This window comes from Bufo bufo, chromosome 4 (assembly GCF_905171765.1).
Source record: "Bufo bufo chromosome 4, aBufBuf1.1, whole genome shotgun sequence".
NCBI lineage: Eukaryota > Metazoa > Chordata > Amphibia > Anura > Bufonidae > Bufo > Bufo bufo.
Window position 1 is genome coordinate 356,298,205 of NC_053392.1, and position 15,064 is coordinate 356,313,268.

Sequence of the window (15,064 nt, forward strand, 5' to 3'; positions counted from 1 at the left end):
AATTTGCATAATGAAAATTCGCATATTACACGATCATTACCTTGCCGATTTTTCGGGTAAAAAAAATCGGAGAATATAACGAATATTCAAATTTGCAAATATTTGACAAATATTCTACAAAATATTTGCGAAATATCGCAAATTCGAATATGACCCCTGCCGCTCATCACTAAGTAGCAGCAGGGCTAAACTTTCTCCATTTAGAGACCTCCCATGAAATCCATTCTTGTTTAGTGTTTTACGTATTGAAGATTCACTAACTTCTTCACCTCATTAAACAGTCTGCGCAATGCTCTTGCAGTCATCTATGCAGGGCAGCCACTCCTAGGGAGAGTAGCAGCAGTGCTGAACTTTCTCCATTTATAGACAATTTGTCTTACTGTGGACTGAAAAACAGCAAGGCTTTTGGAGATACTTTTATAACCCTTTCCAGCTTTATGCAAGTCAACAATTCTTAATCGTAGGTCTTTTGAGAGCTCTTTTGTGTGAGGCATCATTCACATCAGGAAATCCTTCGTGTGAAAAGCAAACCTAGAACTGGTGTGTGTTTTTTATAGGGCAGGGCAGCTGTAACCAACACCTCCAATCTCATCTCATTGATTGGACTCCAGTTGGCTGACACCTCACTCCAATTAGCTCTTGGAGATGTCATTAGTCTAGGGGTTCACATACTTTTTCCACCTACACTGTGAATGTTTACATGGTCTGTTCAATAAAAACATGGTAACATTTAATTATTTGTGTGTTATTAGTTTAAGCAGACTGTGATTGTCTATTGTTGTGACTTAGATGAAGATCAGATCACATTTTATGACCAATTTGTGCAGAAATCCATATCATTCTAAATGGTTCACATACTTTTTCTTGCAACTGTAAGTAAATTCACATGGTAAATCTGCTCCGGTTTTGCTGCCCTGGCTGGTGTTACCTTGTAGTTTACATCTCCAATTTCCTCTAGTACTTCTTAGGGCCCCTGCCATCTAGCCAGGAACTTACTGTCCATGGTCGGCACCAAAACCAAAACCCGATCATCTGGGTTAAAGATCCGGTCCCGAGCCTGCCAATTATAGACTGGACTCTGGGCTCGCTAAGCTGCCTCCATATGCTCCCTAACAAGAGGCAACACTGTCTCTATCCAATTTTGCATCTGGGTAATGCACTCAATGACACTTTTATGTGGAGTGGGGGGCTGTTTTTCCCACGCCTCTTTGGCCTCGTCCAAGAGACCGCGACGGTGTCTGCCATATAGCAGCTCGAAGGGTGAGAACCCAGTAGAGGCCTGGGGTACCTTTCGCACTGTGAACATGAGATAGGGCAGAAAGAGGTCCCAGTCCTTCCCATCTTTAGACACTACTTTTTTCAACATATTTTTTAATGTTTGGTTAAACCGTTCTATCAGACCGTCCGTTTGTGGATGGTAAACGTCCGTCCGTAGTTGTTTTATGTGCAGCAACTTACTGAGTTCCCTCATCACCTTGGACATAAAAGGGGTCCCTTGGTCAGTCAGAACCTCTTTAGGTAGTCCCACTCTGGAAAACATCTCCATTAACTCCTTAGCTATGAGTTTAGCCGAGGTATGTCGCAGTGGCACCGCCTACGGGTAGCGAGTGGCGTAGTCTAGAATGACTAAGATGTGTTGATGCCATCTGTCGGACTTCGGTACTGGCCCTAAGAGGTCCATAGCTATTCAGTCAAACACTTTGATAATCGGGAGAGGTACTAGGGGACTATGGAAATGTGGCTGGGGGCTAGTTATCTGGCAGGTCGGGCAAGACTTACAAAACTCTTCCACTTCTTTGAATATGCTGGGCCATTAAAACTGCTGTAGAATACTATCCTGCAGCCCCAGGTGACCCCCGAGAACATGTCGGTGGGCTATATCTAACATAAGTTTGCGATAAGCCTTGGGGACCACCAACTGTTCAATAGGCTCACCCCGTAGTTGGTTTACACAATATAACATATCCTGATGAACCACAAAACTGGTAAACACTGACTCTGCCCCAGGTTGTGGGGGTTCACCATCTACTATTAACACATTTTCCCAGGCATGGAATAGGGTTGGTTCCCGACATTGGGCGGTACCAAAATTATCCCTTGGAGACATTGAGGTCTGCCAATTCAGGACCCGGCGGCAAGTCATCCACGTCTCCCACCATCACACTTAGCAGGGTTGTCTCCCCCTCTTCCACCAAAGTGGCGGTCACCCCTACCGCTGGCTCTTTGGTCTCAGGTTCCAAGGATTATGGTCTCCCCCCTGAGCCAGGCCACTCTGCTAGGGTTACGCCTGTCTCATGGGTATCAGTCACTCTCATAGCAAGTCACAGTGCCGGGAAGCCCGGGAAGTCTTTCCCTATTATAAGTTCGTAGTGTAAATTTGGGGAAACTGCCATTGTGTGAGTCCATCTGTCAGCCCCTGTGGTTAGAGACACCAGGGCGGTGGGATAGTCGTTTAAGTCTCCATGGATGGGGAGCCCTTACTAGGGACACCAAACTGGCACAAGTGGTTTAGAGCTTTTGGGGTACCTGCTGCACACAGCTTCCTGGCATATAGCGACTGACGGTAGCCATAGTTAGTATCCATGGGATCCACCTAATGGGGACAGTCAGCTCTTACATGGCCCGGCTCGTGACACCGCCAGCAGACTATCGGAGCCAGGTCCGTAGAGGGTACACCCAGGGTGGATTTGGTTGGTAAGTCGCCAGGTCTGGGATGCAGATTTACGGGGTTTGACTGCCCCCTTCCAAAATAACCTCCTGTAACAGTCTTAGTAGCCTCGTAGCGCTCCACCAGGTCCACCATTTCTAGGGCGTTGCCAGGAGACACCTGGCCGATCCAGTGCTGGAGAGGGGGTGGCAGAGCCCTCCAGAACATATCAGCCAGTAGTCTATCCAGCATAGCCATGGGATTCAGCACATCAGGCTGTAGCCACTTTTGCAAGAGGTGGGGGAAGTCATAATACTGGGTCCTCGCAAGCTCAGCTGGCTTAAACTTCCACTGATGTACCTGCTGAGCCCGGACCAACACATTCACCCCTAGTCTTGCCAAAATCTCACCCTTTACTTTTTGGTAGTTGACCGCTTGATCGTCCGGCAAGTCGAAATACACCCACTGGGAATCGGATGCCAGGAATGGAGCGACGACCTCAGCCCACTGGTCACGGGGTAGCTTTTCCCTGATGGCCACTTTCTCGTACATCGCCAGGTAGGTTTTGATGTCATCTGCGGGGGTCATCTTAGGAATCGCGGCATGGACTGCTTTCCTGGTCATCGTGGACGCTCGGGGTTGCTCCTGCTGTCTGCAAAGCCATCACGTGTTGTAGCAGCAACTGGTTAGTCTCCTGCTGCTGCTTATTAGCCTCGCATTGCTGCAGGTTTTTCTCTCGCTGCTGCAGATTAGCCTTCATGAAGGCCTTCACAACAGCCTCCATTTTGTCATGGGGCACTGGTTTTAACACAGCTAGTTTAATGTATGACATACAATCGTGCGTGAAAAATGCAGAAACAAAAAATATTGGCATTCACGCCAGCCTTACTGCTCGTGCCCACATTGTTCACCAATTGTGGGGTTTCGCTCTGGTAGATAGGTTAAGTGGGTGCAGTACAGAGGCAAAATACAACTTCTTAACTCAAAACGTCAGTGTTTACAGTAACTTTGCAGTTTTGGTGTTAATTTACACACAATGGAAAGTTTATATAACACAAGTCCCCTTGCTGGCAGTTCTGCCTCCAGTAGTCCACAGCAGGCTTTAGTGGGCCTGTTTCCCCAGCATGCGGCTCTTAGCCTTCCAGCATGGAACAAAGCCTCGGATCCCAAAAACAGAGACATCTCTGCTGAGCCCAGCTGCCTATTTAAGGACAGCCAGGTGCATCCAAAACTCAGACCTGCACTTAAACTCCGGTCCGGTATTTGACCTCACCTGGCTGGAAACCAGCCCAGCCGCACATGCTGGGAGGAAAATACCTGCCTTGCCAGACACAACCCCTCACTGTGTCACAGCCATTAGAGCAGGAGTCCGGCTGTCATAAGACAGCTAAGCCCCTGTTCTTCCCTGCATGGGAGACCCGTGCAGCGCCTAGATTAGGATGCGTTAAATAGCCAATCTAGCCTAAGCCCCCTTGGTGTCCACTGCAAAAAAGGCGTATTGGTGGTCACTAAGGAGTTAAGCTTTGTCAGTAGGCTTGCAAATGTGATTGAAGGTTGACAGTTTAACTATAAAATTGGTATAAAAAATATGTCTATGCACTAACATGGAGAATATAGATTTCAATACTAAATTAAGATGCCTATTTCAAATCTCCGCAGTGTCTTCTATGTAAATAATATTGTTGCTTCAATTTATGGAACAATAAATATAAAGGAAGGGAAATAAGACATAAATTATACTATACATGTGAAGTCCAGAAGCATATTGCATAACATGTTGCTGTTGTATTTTTCTGACCTTGACTTTGAAAACCTGGCATGACTGCTTTCGGAGAGTTGAAGGCACAGCATTGACATTAATGCTGTACAGTTATTCATGGAGAATGCGTGTAGGATACGTTGTGTAAATTCCTTGATGTGACAAAGCCATGTGTTTTTCATTTAAAGTACACAAGATTGAGAGTGTTTAGGGTAGAAAGGATCTAGAAAAAGTGTATACAGATGTACTAGGATCATTTTATTTTATTTTACACTCTATAACATATATTTTCTGCATTGCGACTCATAGAAAGATTCCACTGTGTAATCTATGGTTTTATAAAACATTGCAGGAAAATCTGGCTTTACAGTACATCTCTATTTACCTGATCTGGCAGGCTGTTCCTGCAGAAGAACAACCTACCTGCTCTCCACCGGTGGACCCCACTGACTATAAAGGGATCCAAAAGGGATCCGGACAGATTCCATCATAAATTCTGAAAACCAGCATGACAAAAACCATTGTTTTTTTTTATCCAACCAGAACCCAGAATTTCCTCACCAGATACCATTATAGTCAACCAGGCCCGATGGTGAATGGCAGTATCCGGCTATGCTGGATATAGTAATTTCTGGCAGGCTGTTCCTCTGCCGAAACAGCCTTCCTTATCAGGTAAGCGGAGATGTGAAACTGGTGTAAACTCCTTTAAAATCACTGCATCAGTAATTATCTGAGTGTCTCTCAGAGTTACTAGTAAATTATATTTTAACGAACCTTATTTCTAATCAGCAGCATGGATATATATTGGGTGCTGCTACGTAACTGTACACATAGTTCAAAGGAGACAATGCCAGATCTCAGGTTAAATAAAGTATACCAAAACAGCAAAAAAGGATCTTTTGCAACTAATAATATTGTTTTAAGTGTATTAAGTATACAGTGAGGAACAGAAGTATTTGAACAGCCTCCAATTTTGCAAGTTCTCACACTTAGAAATCACGGAGGGGTCTGAAATTCACATTGTAGGTGCATTCCCACTCTGAGAGACAGAATAAAAAAAAATAAAAAAAATAAGGTGCAACGGAACGCCTAGCACCCCGACCGGGTACCTCCGTCGATAGATGCTCCTAGTGCTTCCAGAGGACTCCAAGCACTCCACTTGACACCGTCAGCGCTGCAGACCCCACGAACCGCCGAAGCTTGGTGGAGGTCTCGCCGTCTCCTACCCACCATGGACCTACGGCAAGGCCCCAGGTTCCAGTGGGTGAACCTCTCCTAAATGAAGAGAGCAGGAACCATGAACAAGCTCTTACAAGAGCTTATACTCAGGGGAGTATTGTGATATAGCAATCCCCAAGAGTGTAGTAGTTATCCCATTCTCCAAACATGAGCCAAAACTTCATGAAGGTATAAAAACAGGAACTCTCTTTATTTTAACACAAGCATTGATTTATACACATCTTCCAACAAGGTTACCACCCACAGGGTTTTGTAAAAACAGCCAATCACATGTATTTACAGTATTCAAACCTTCCCAGCAATTGTACACAAAATCCCCTTCCCTCTGTCTGTAACGCAATAAACAAAATACAATGAGCATTGTCTGAGACGCAATTAACTAACACAATGAGCATTGTCTGAGACGCAATCCACAAAATACAATTACCAAACGTAATGGACTAACTTGAACCCTGGTCTAATTCGTGGGGGTGAGCGTTCAAGTGAGTCCAAGTCCTTTGTGAACAAATGCGGCCTGGCTGATGAGAGGGCCCATAATCCTGGGGCAAGAGGCTAGTAGCCAGGCCCCTCCAAAACCCAGTGGCGAGGTTGGTTTCGCCACATCATATATGATTTTTAAAGAATTTATTTGTCTTGCACTGCTGAACATAAGTATTTGAACACCTGAGAAAGAGCAAGAATTCTGGATCTCAAATACCTGTTACTGTGCATTTAAAAAGTCCACCTCTACTCCACTCATTAATCTAACATAGTAGCACCTGTCTGAGCTCTTTAAAGACACCTGTCCACCCCACAGTCAGTCAGATGCCAACTATTACCATGGGCAAGACCAAAGAGCTGTCAAAAGACACCAGAGACAAAATTGTGGACCTCCACAAGGCTGGAAAGGGCTACGGGGCAATTGCCAAGCAGCTTGGTGAAAATAGATCAACTGTTGGAGCAATTGTTATTAAATAGAAGAGGCTAAAGATGACTGTCAGTCTCCCTCGGAATGGGGCTCCATGCAAGATCTCACCTCATGGGGTATCACTGATGATAAGAAAGGTGAGGAGCCGGTCAATGACATGAAGAGAGCTGGGACCACAGTTTCAAAGGTCACTGTCGGTAGAACACTATGTCGTCATGGTTTCAAATCATTCATTGCAGGGAAGGTTCCCCTGCTCAAGTCATCACATGTCCAGGCCTGTCATAAGTTTGCCAAAGGCCATCTGGATGATCCAGAGGAGGCATGGGAGAAAGTGATGTGGTCAGATTAGACCAAAGTAGAACTTTTTGGTCTAAACTTCACTCGTCGGGTTTGGACGAAAAAGAAGGATGAATTGCATCCCAAGAACACCATCCCTACTGTGAAGCATGGGGGTAGTAACATCATGCTTTGGGGGTGCTTTTCTGCGAAGGGGACAGGACGACTGCACTGTATTAAGGAGAGGATGAATGGGGCCATTTATTGTGAGATTTTGAGCAACAACTTCCTTCCCTCAGTCAGAGCATTGAAGATGGGCCGTGGCTGGGTTTTCCAATATGACAATGTCCCGAAGCACAAAGCCAGGATACCCAAGGAGTGGCTCTGTAAGAAGCAAATCAAGTGGCCTAGCCAGTCTCCAGACTCAAATTCAATAGAACATCTTTGGAGGGAGCTGAAACTCTGTGTTGCTCAGCGACAGCCCAGAAACCTGACAGATCTAGAGGAGACCTGTGTGGAGGAGTGGGCCAAAATCCCTGTTGCAGTGTGTGCAAACCTGGTCAAGAACTACAGGAAACGTTTGACCTCTAGAATTGCAAACAAAGGCTTCTGTACCAAAAATTAACACAGATTTTCTCAGGTGTTCAAATACTTATGCTCAGCAGTGCAAGACAAATACATTCTTTAAAAATCATAATATCACCTAAAACTTAACTTTTATTCAAGATTCTTTAACATCAAGACAAGTCCCAAAATAGGACTAATATACACAAAATGCAGCTACAGAAGGAGCTATAATAACCTGGACAGTAAGCCAGTAAATAGGAATTACAGTGGGGCAACACGTCTATATGCCTAATGTCTGTCCCTGTTTAACCCTACAGAGATATAGTCAGCCCAGAGATACACCTGGATGGTAGGGGTACTCTGTCCACGTACCTTGGCTAGCCTGTCCATACAGGGGGCTAGCTTAAATCTAATATGCGATACATGATTGAAAATCCCATTAATTTGATACACAATACTTGGTTCACAGTGCCAACGCGTTTCACCTTATGATAAGGTTCGTCAGGGGACAATTGGTATCAAACACTGATAGTTAAATATCAAATCAAGTATATCAAAATACACAAAGAAAAAAAAGAAAAGAAGAAAAAAGATAAAAACTGGAGCACCCCAAAAAGGCACTGGTCTGTGAGAGAGTATGATAAACTATGCAAAATATGTCAAAGATACAGATATAAACCATATGCAGTGCCGACCTCTATAGTTAATTCATTAAAAACCACTAGTAACTTGTAGTACTTATCTGATGAATCCAGTCGACATTGCTTACACACAGACCGATGATGCACAGTTGGAGGGGCTCCAGGGGGCAAACAGATACAGCTCCAGTTAGTCAATGTAACACACTCACTTTTTAAATGCCTGGATAGGGGCGGGTACAACCTCCATTGGCCAATTCTGATCCGCCCATACTTATCATGTGATGATAAATTTGACCTGCTATTGGCTAAGTACTGCTCCCCATGCCAACATGCCAACAAATAGTATTAGACCTAATGATGCTTATAATGATAATACCTTGGAAGCGAATCCACCATACAACCACCCAAGATAGTGTTACATCGGCATAGCTCTGTGCCACTGTGTTATACGTGCAGTGGCGGCCCCCTCGATATTGCGATCACATGACTTGTTCCCGTGATCCTTGGCTAAAATGGCCGTGCGTCTCACCTAGGAAACTAGTGGAACGCACGTTCGATATCCGGGTCACGTGATGTACTCACGTGATGCAGGAAAATGGCCGCGCGCTCCACCGATACGCACAGTGGAACGCAGTGTACGGTGGCCATGCACTTCAGAGAAGGGGGCGTATAGTGGTGCTTCTGTGTGAACACACATTAATTGGGCAGCATGGGGGTGTCTTCTAATGATGAAGTTAGTGAGTGTGCCAAAAACCAACACCTGTTCTTGCCAACAAAAAGATACATTTAGATATATAGATAGACACTCAGATATAGAGCTGTCTCTTAAATAGTGACATGACACTTCCTATACGAGGGATACTATGGACTTCCTACTTAAAAATAGACCATAAATATAGAAACATCATGCTCACTTGCGAGCATAGATGTAGAATCCCTGTATAGTTCCATTCCTCACTCAAAAGGACTGATGGCGGCAGCCGAGTTTCTTAAAACAAGGGTGGTATGTTACAGTTTCCATAATGACTTTGTAGTGACCCTCCTTGAATTTGTCCTTACCCATAATTTTTTCCTGTTCGATTCGTGGTTCTTCCACCAGCTCAGGGGGACCGCGATGGGGAGCCCCTGTGCCCCTACATATGGGCTTGTGGGAGGATAAGGTGGTCTTTCCTGATATAAAAACCTGGTGGGGGGACAAGATTGTCTTCTGGACACGCTATATTGACGATGTCTTTGTAATATGGAATAGTGACGCTGAAGAATTTGAAACATTTGTTAAGGCACTCAATATAAATGAGTTGGGCTTATCTTTCACCTTCGAGTTTCATCCAGACACACTAACATTTCTGGATGTCAGGATCACCAAGGAGGGAGATAAACTTGTTACGACCACCTTCAGAAAGGCCACTGCGACAAACAGTTTACTTCAATGGGACAGTCATCACCCTACGAATTTAAAAAGGGGTATCCCCCGGGGTCAATACTTAAGAATGAGGAGGAATTGCTCAGAGACAGAAAGCTTCCATCTTGAGTCTAAAAGACTCCAGGACCGTTTTAGGAAGAGAGGATATCCACAGCGGGTCCTAAGAGGGGCCTTCCAAAATGCAAAATCATGTGAACGTAATTCCCTCCTAGTACCAAGGGAGTCCAATGCAAAAGGGGAGGAAATCATTAGGATTATCTCCACTTTTGATGTGAAAAATCAGGAAGTCAGGGGTATCATTGTCAAAAAATGGCCCATTCTCCTAATGGACCCAGGTGTGGCTGATATACTCCCTCCCCGTCCAAGTATCACCTTTAGACGAGGTAGATGTCTACGTGACCAGTTTGTACATAGCCATTTCTCATGACCAGCCCCTGAGGGGACGTGGCTAGATAGAAAACCGATCGGTACGTTTCGCTGCGGGACATGTACGGCCTGTTGTTTTCTGAGAAGCACCAAGACCAACATCTGCTCAGTCACAAATAAGAGATACGACATCAGAGACTTTGTCAACTGTAGGAGTAAGGGGGTAGTGTATCTCTGTCAATGTACGTGCCCTAAGGATTACGTGGGAAAGACCTTTAGGGAATTCCGTCAACGTATTCTTGAACACATTAACGACATCAAGAAAAAGAAAGATACCCCTATAGCGAATCACATGTGAGAACAACATGGTGGGGGTCTGAAGTCCCTGACATTCTCAGCCCTGGAATTAGTGAGACCCTCCCTCAGAAAGGGTGACTGGGACCGGAGAATCCTTCAAAAAGAGACGGAATGGATCTATAGATTCCGCTCTCGGTCACCAAGGGGGCTTAATGAGAAACTTACGTTCTCATGCTTTATTTAACACTGAATCTGTGACTATTATAGTTTCGTAGGAAAATAAATAAATTATAGTGAGCACTCTATATCTGTGGTCATATATCAGGTTTAATATATATTAACTAATTTATTAGGTCATAAAATTATGCATACAATAAAATGGGATAGAAATAGGCAGTATATAGGATATATAGTAAAATATAAAATATATGGTAGCTTGCTCTATTATAAATATACAATATATAAACGGGGGAATCACAGTTTTGTTATACTAATAAAAGCAATTATATCATTAAAACTTGATAATATGTCCTTATAAACGCTGTGACTTTGTTCTTATGAGCGCTGCAACTTTGTTTCTTATGAGCGCTACAGCTTTATTCCTAACGTTAAAGTCTCAATTGTATCTTGCGATAGGTGAGGAGGGTAATTCACTGGTTTGTGCGGTATATCCGTGAGTATATATATCCAGAGATACTCACTGTTTGAAGTCCGGCTTGTGCATAACTGTCCGTGGTGGCGTCCCACCATAGGTCAGTACACTCACTCTGTGTGGCGCTGTGGGATATCTCCCAATGCTCGAAGTCCGCAATGTCCTTACGGTAATTCCGGTACCTGCTCCCAAGTAACCGCTGTGCGTCCCACGTGTAGCTGGCGTCCTGCGCTTTTTGCCGGCACTGCACGTGATCAGGGCGCCGGGAAAGTCGGGGAAGTCTTTACCTGTGATTGGTTCAAGACTTCTATGGTGAGTCCTGGATAATTTCAATCACCGTCTATGCGGTCGTATCCGTCACTGCGAGTGCTGATCAGCTCCAATGTCTTAAGGTGTCTTGTCCACTATAAGGGTCCCAACCGCTATACGCGTTTCAAGGTCTCTGACCTCTTCCTCAGTAGCTGATTATGGGATCCAAAGATACTTCCTTATATACCCTAAACGGGTTACACCTTATTTGCTTAATTAGGGATCATTTCAAAACCTGGTTTGAAGTTAGGTGACTTTGAAATCCCTCCTTGCATTTTTAGATGAGGATATTCAACATTATACACATTTATTACACATTGACATTAAATAGACCTAACTAAAATCCATTATACATTTCTCTAAAAATTCACTGTTCCAAAATCCTTAATATATTTTGCATAAATTCATATATGTTTATAATCAGTACATGTTAATAAAAGAATAATAATAATGATAAAACTATAAAACTATGCAATTACGCTTCTCCTCTGTATATAATGTTAGGATATTAAAAATATATTATTTTTATTACTTCCATTAAAACATTAATTTATTAATTTATTAATTTAATTAAAATCAGTATAAATTCATCTGTAATTTCTTGTTTGTAGTGATGTAAAGGAGGTGGGGGCTCCCAACTAAGGGGAGATTGGGGTGCTGATTTTACAGCTAAAACACTGATGTCCCGTCCGTCAAGAGCACCCACCTCTTGATCTACAGAAAACCAAATATTTCAAAATCTGCGTTAAGACCCTCAGGTAATAGGGTATTAAAATCGTATATACGTCTCGCCTCCTGTCTTGACATATTGGAGATATGATCACCTCCTCTCCAATGTATATCTATTTTTTCAAATGCCATAAACTTTAACAGGGAGGGGTCCTGATTGTGGTGATATTTAAAATGCTTGGATAGTGAATGTTTCTCATATCCTGTTCTAATCTTAGTCATGTGTTCCGCAATTCTGACTTTTAATAACCTTTTCGTTCGCCCTATATATTGTTTTTTACAGGGGCATTTAATCATGTATAAAACGTTTGCTGTGTTGCATGATAAAAATGTATCGATAGTATACGAAAATGAGTTCGATGTGGAAGAAATTAGACTTGTTTTTTTCGGAAATTTCGTATTTTTACAATTGCTGCAAGTGTTACACCTATAGAATCCCTTTAAATTAAAATAATTTTTATAGATTTTTTCCTTTTTATTTTTTACAGTTGGTGCTACTTTAATGGCCAGATTAGGTGCTTTTGTATATACTATTTGTGGACCATTGGTCAAATATGGTCCTATTAGTTTGTCATTTGTAATATGATGCCAATGGTTTCGAATGATGGCTTCAATCTTCCTATATTGAGCACTATAGGGTAAGAAAATCCTAATTTGATCCCCCATTTTGGAGTCAGTTTCTATTCTGGTCCTTGTTTTTTCTTCAAAGAAGATTTTCCTATCCATGTTTTTTACTTCTACTAGGGCTTTCTCGACCTGTTGTAAAGGATATTTTTTCGTCAAGAATTGTCCCTTCATGGATATGGCTTCTTTCATATAGTCCTCTTCTTTTGTACAATTACGCCGTAGCCTCCTAAATTGTCCCTTAGGGATATTTAGCAGCCATCTAGGTAGATGGCAGCTTGTATAAAGGATATAGCTATTTTTAGCTATCTCTTTTTGGTATGTTTGGCAAATTAATTTTTTATCCTCCACCCTAATAGTCAGATCCAGAAACTCTATCTGTTCTTTATGTATCTTCGAACTGAATTTTATGTTGTTTTCATTCTGATTTATATACTTTAAAAATGACTTTAGATCTTCCTCCGTTCCCCTCCAGATGAAAATCACATCATCAATGAACCTTCGCCAGAGCACCAGGTTCGTCCCCAGTGTGGGTGCTATAAATTGTTCCTCCCACTGTGCCATGAAGAGGTTGGCATAACTGGGGGCGAACCTGGTGCCCATGGCGGTGCCCATCAACTGGAGAAAGAAATCAGAGTCATACACAAAATAATTGTGACTAAGAATATGTTGTACCCCTTTCACTATATATTCCACTTGATCCGGTAGATATTCCCCATATGACGTCAGTTGCTGTGTTAAAGCTTCTAAACCCTGATCATGTTTTATTATGGTATATAAGGAATTGACATCAAGGGTTCCAAGAATCCAATTTGGTTCATATTCAAGATTTTCAATGATTTGGACTATCTGTGTAGTATCCCTAATATAGGCGGCTGTCTTCCTTACTACTGGTTGTAGTAACCTATCTAAATACTGGGATAAGTTTGCTGTATATGATCCTATTCCGGAGATAATAGGTCTCCCCGGAGGATCCAGTAAGTTTTTGTGGACCTTTGGAATAGTGTAGAAGACAGGTGTACGTTTGGGAGTGCCCATAATAAATTTTGATTCCTGTGTATTCAGAAATCCTTTCCCTAAGCCCTGTTCTACATATACTTCCAAAGATTCCACAAATCCTATCATTGGGTCTTTTTGTAATTTTAAATATGTGTCTTTATCTTCCAATTGTCTTCTACATTCTGTGTTGTATTTGCATGTGTCTAAAATAACAATCGCCCCCCCTTTATCAGCTGGGCGTATAGTTATATTATCATTTTGTTGCAATTGTTTAATTGCATGAATCTCATGAGGTTTTAAATTATTAAATTTCCTTGGGTCATTTTTAATTTTCCTTATATCCGCCTCTATATTTTTCTTAAATGTAATGATATCCTGTCCCATTTCATGTCTTGGGTATGCCTTGCTTTTTGCTTTAAGATCCGTATGTGCATATATCCCTTGTGTTACCCCTGTTGTGTTTATAGGGTTCTTCAAAAAATATTTTTTTAGGCATAATTTACGTACAAATTTTTCTATCCCTATATAAGTGTCAAATTTGCTTAATGGTGCCGTAGGTGCGAATTTCAATCCTTTATTCAAAAGTGCTTGTTGTGCCTTAGTCAAAGTGACCGAACATAAATTAATTATGGAGTTATCCTCCTCTACTAGTGTCTCCTGTGATGTGTCCTCTCTCTTCCTTCTCTTACCTCTTCGTGTCTTCTGGTTTCTTTTGGATTGTGCTGATGTTTGTGGTGTTTCCCTACATAGGTCTCCCTGCTGTTGTGGGGTGCATATTGGTTCTTCATTTGATGTGTTCTCTGAGGATATTGATTTTGGTTGTTCTTCTGTATTTCCTCTCTGTGTCTTAGGTTGTAATTGTGTCCTGTGGCTGGTGTCATGTGCTGGTGTTCCCGTGGTGATTGCTGAGATGACCTTGTGCGGATCCTGTGGTGTGGGGGTGTGCGATCTAAAAAAAGAGGATTATTAAGTGTCTCATATCTGTTAGTGATTGGGATATTATATTGTACCGGTCTTTCTTTATTTGTGTCTCTTTCTCTCTGGTTTGGTGTTCTAATGATATTCAGATGATCTTCTATTATATTATATCTGTCAATCTGTCTATCATTTTTTACCAGATTCTGAATTTTTCTACTTTTTTTTTAGATAATTTCTTGTTCTACTGTGCCTAACTGTTTGCATATTCTATCATGCCAATTTTTAAATATTTCATTCTTTGGGAATTTATCAACAATTTCTTTTAATACTTTTATTTTACCAGATACTTCCTCTAGTATTGTTGTCCTCCTCTTAATAATAAGTTGCACAAGTAGTATAGATTGTGACTTAAGCAGATTTTCCCATTCTTTATCAAAGCTAGCATTGCAGAGATCCTGTGCTGATACTTTAGAGAGTCTTAGTCCTCTTGGTACAATGCCCTGTTCCAAATGACAGTTCAGGGCCTTGATTTCCCATCTTTGTTTTAACTGTTTAATAAGTAAGAACTCGAGTTCTCTAAAAGTCTCCGTTATGGGTCTATCTGCAACATTTTCCCTTATATTTGACTCCTCAAATGAATAATTCTCCATCCGTAGTTTTTGGCCCTCAATATAACTCCAGATATCCATGGTTTTCAGAAGGGGGGCTCAA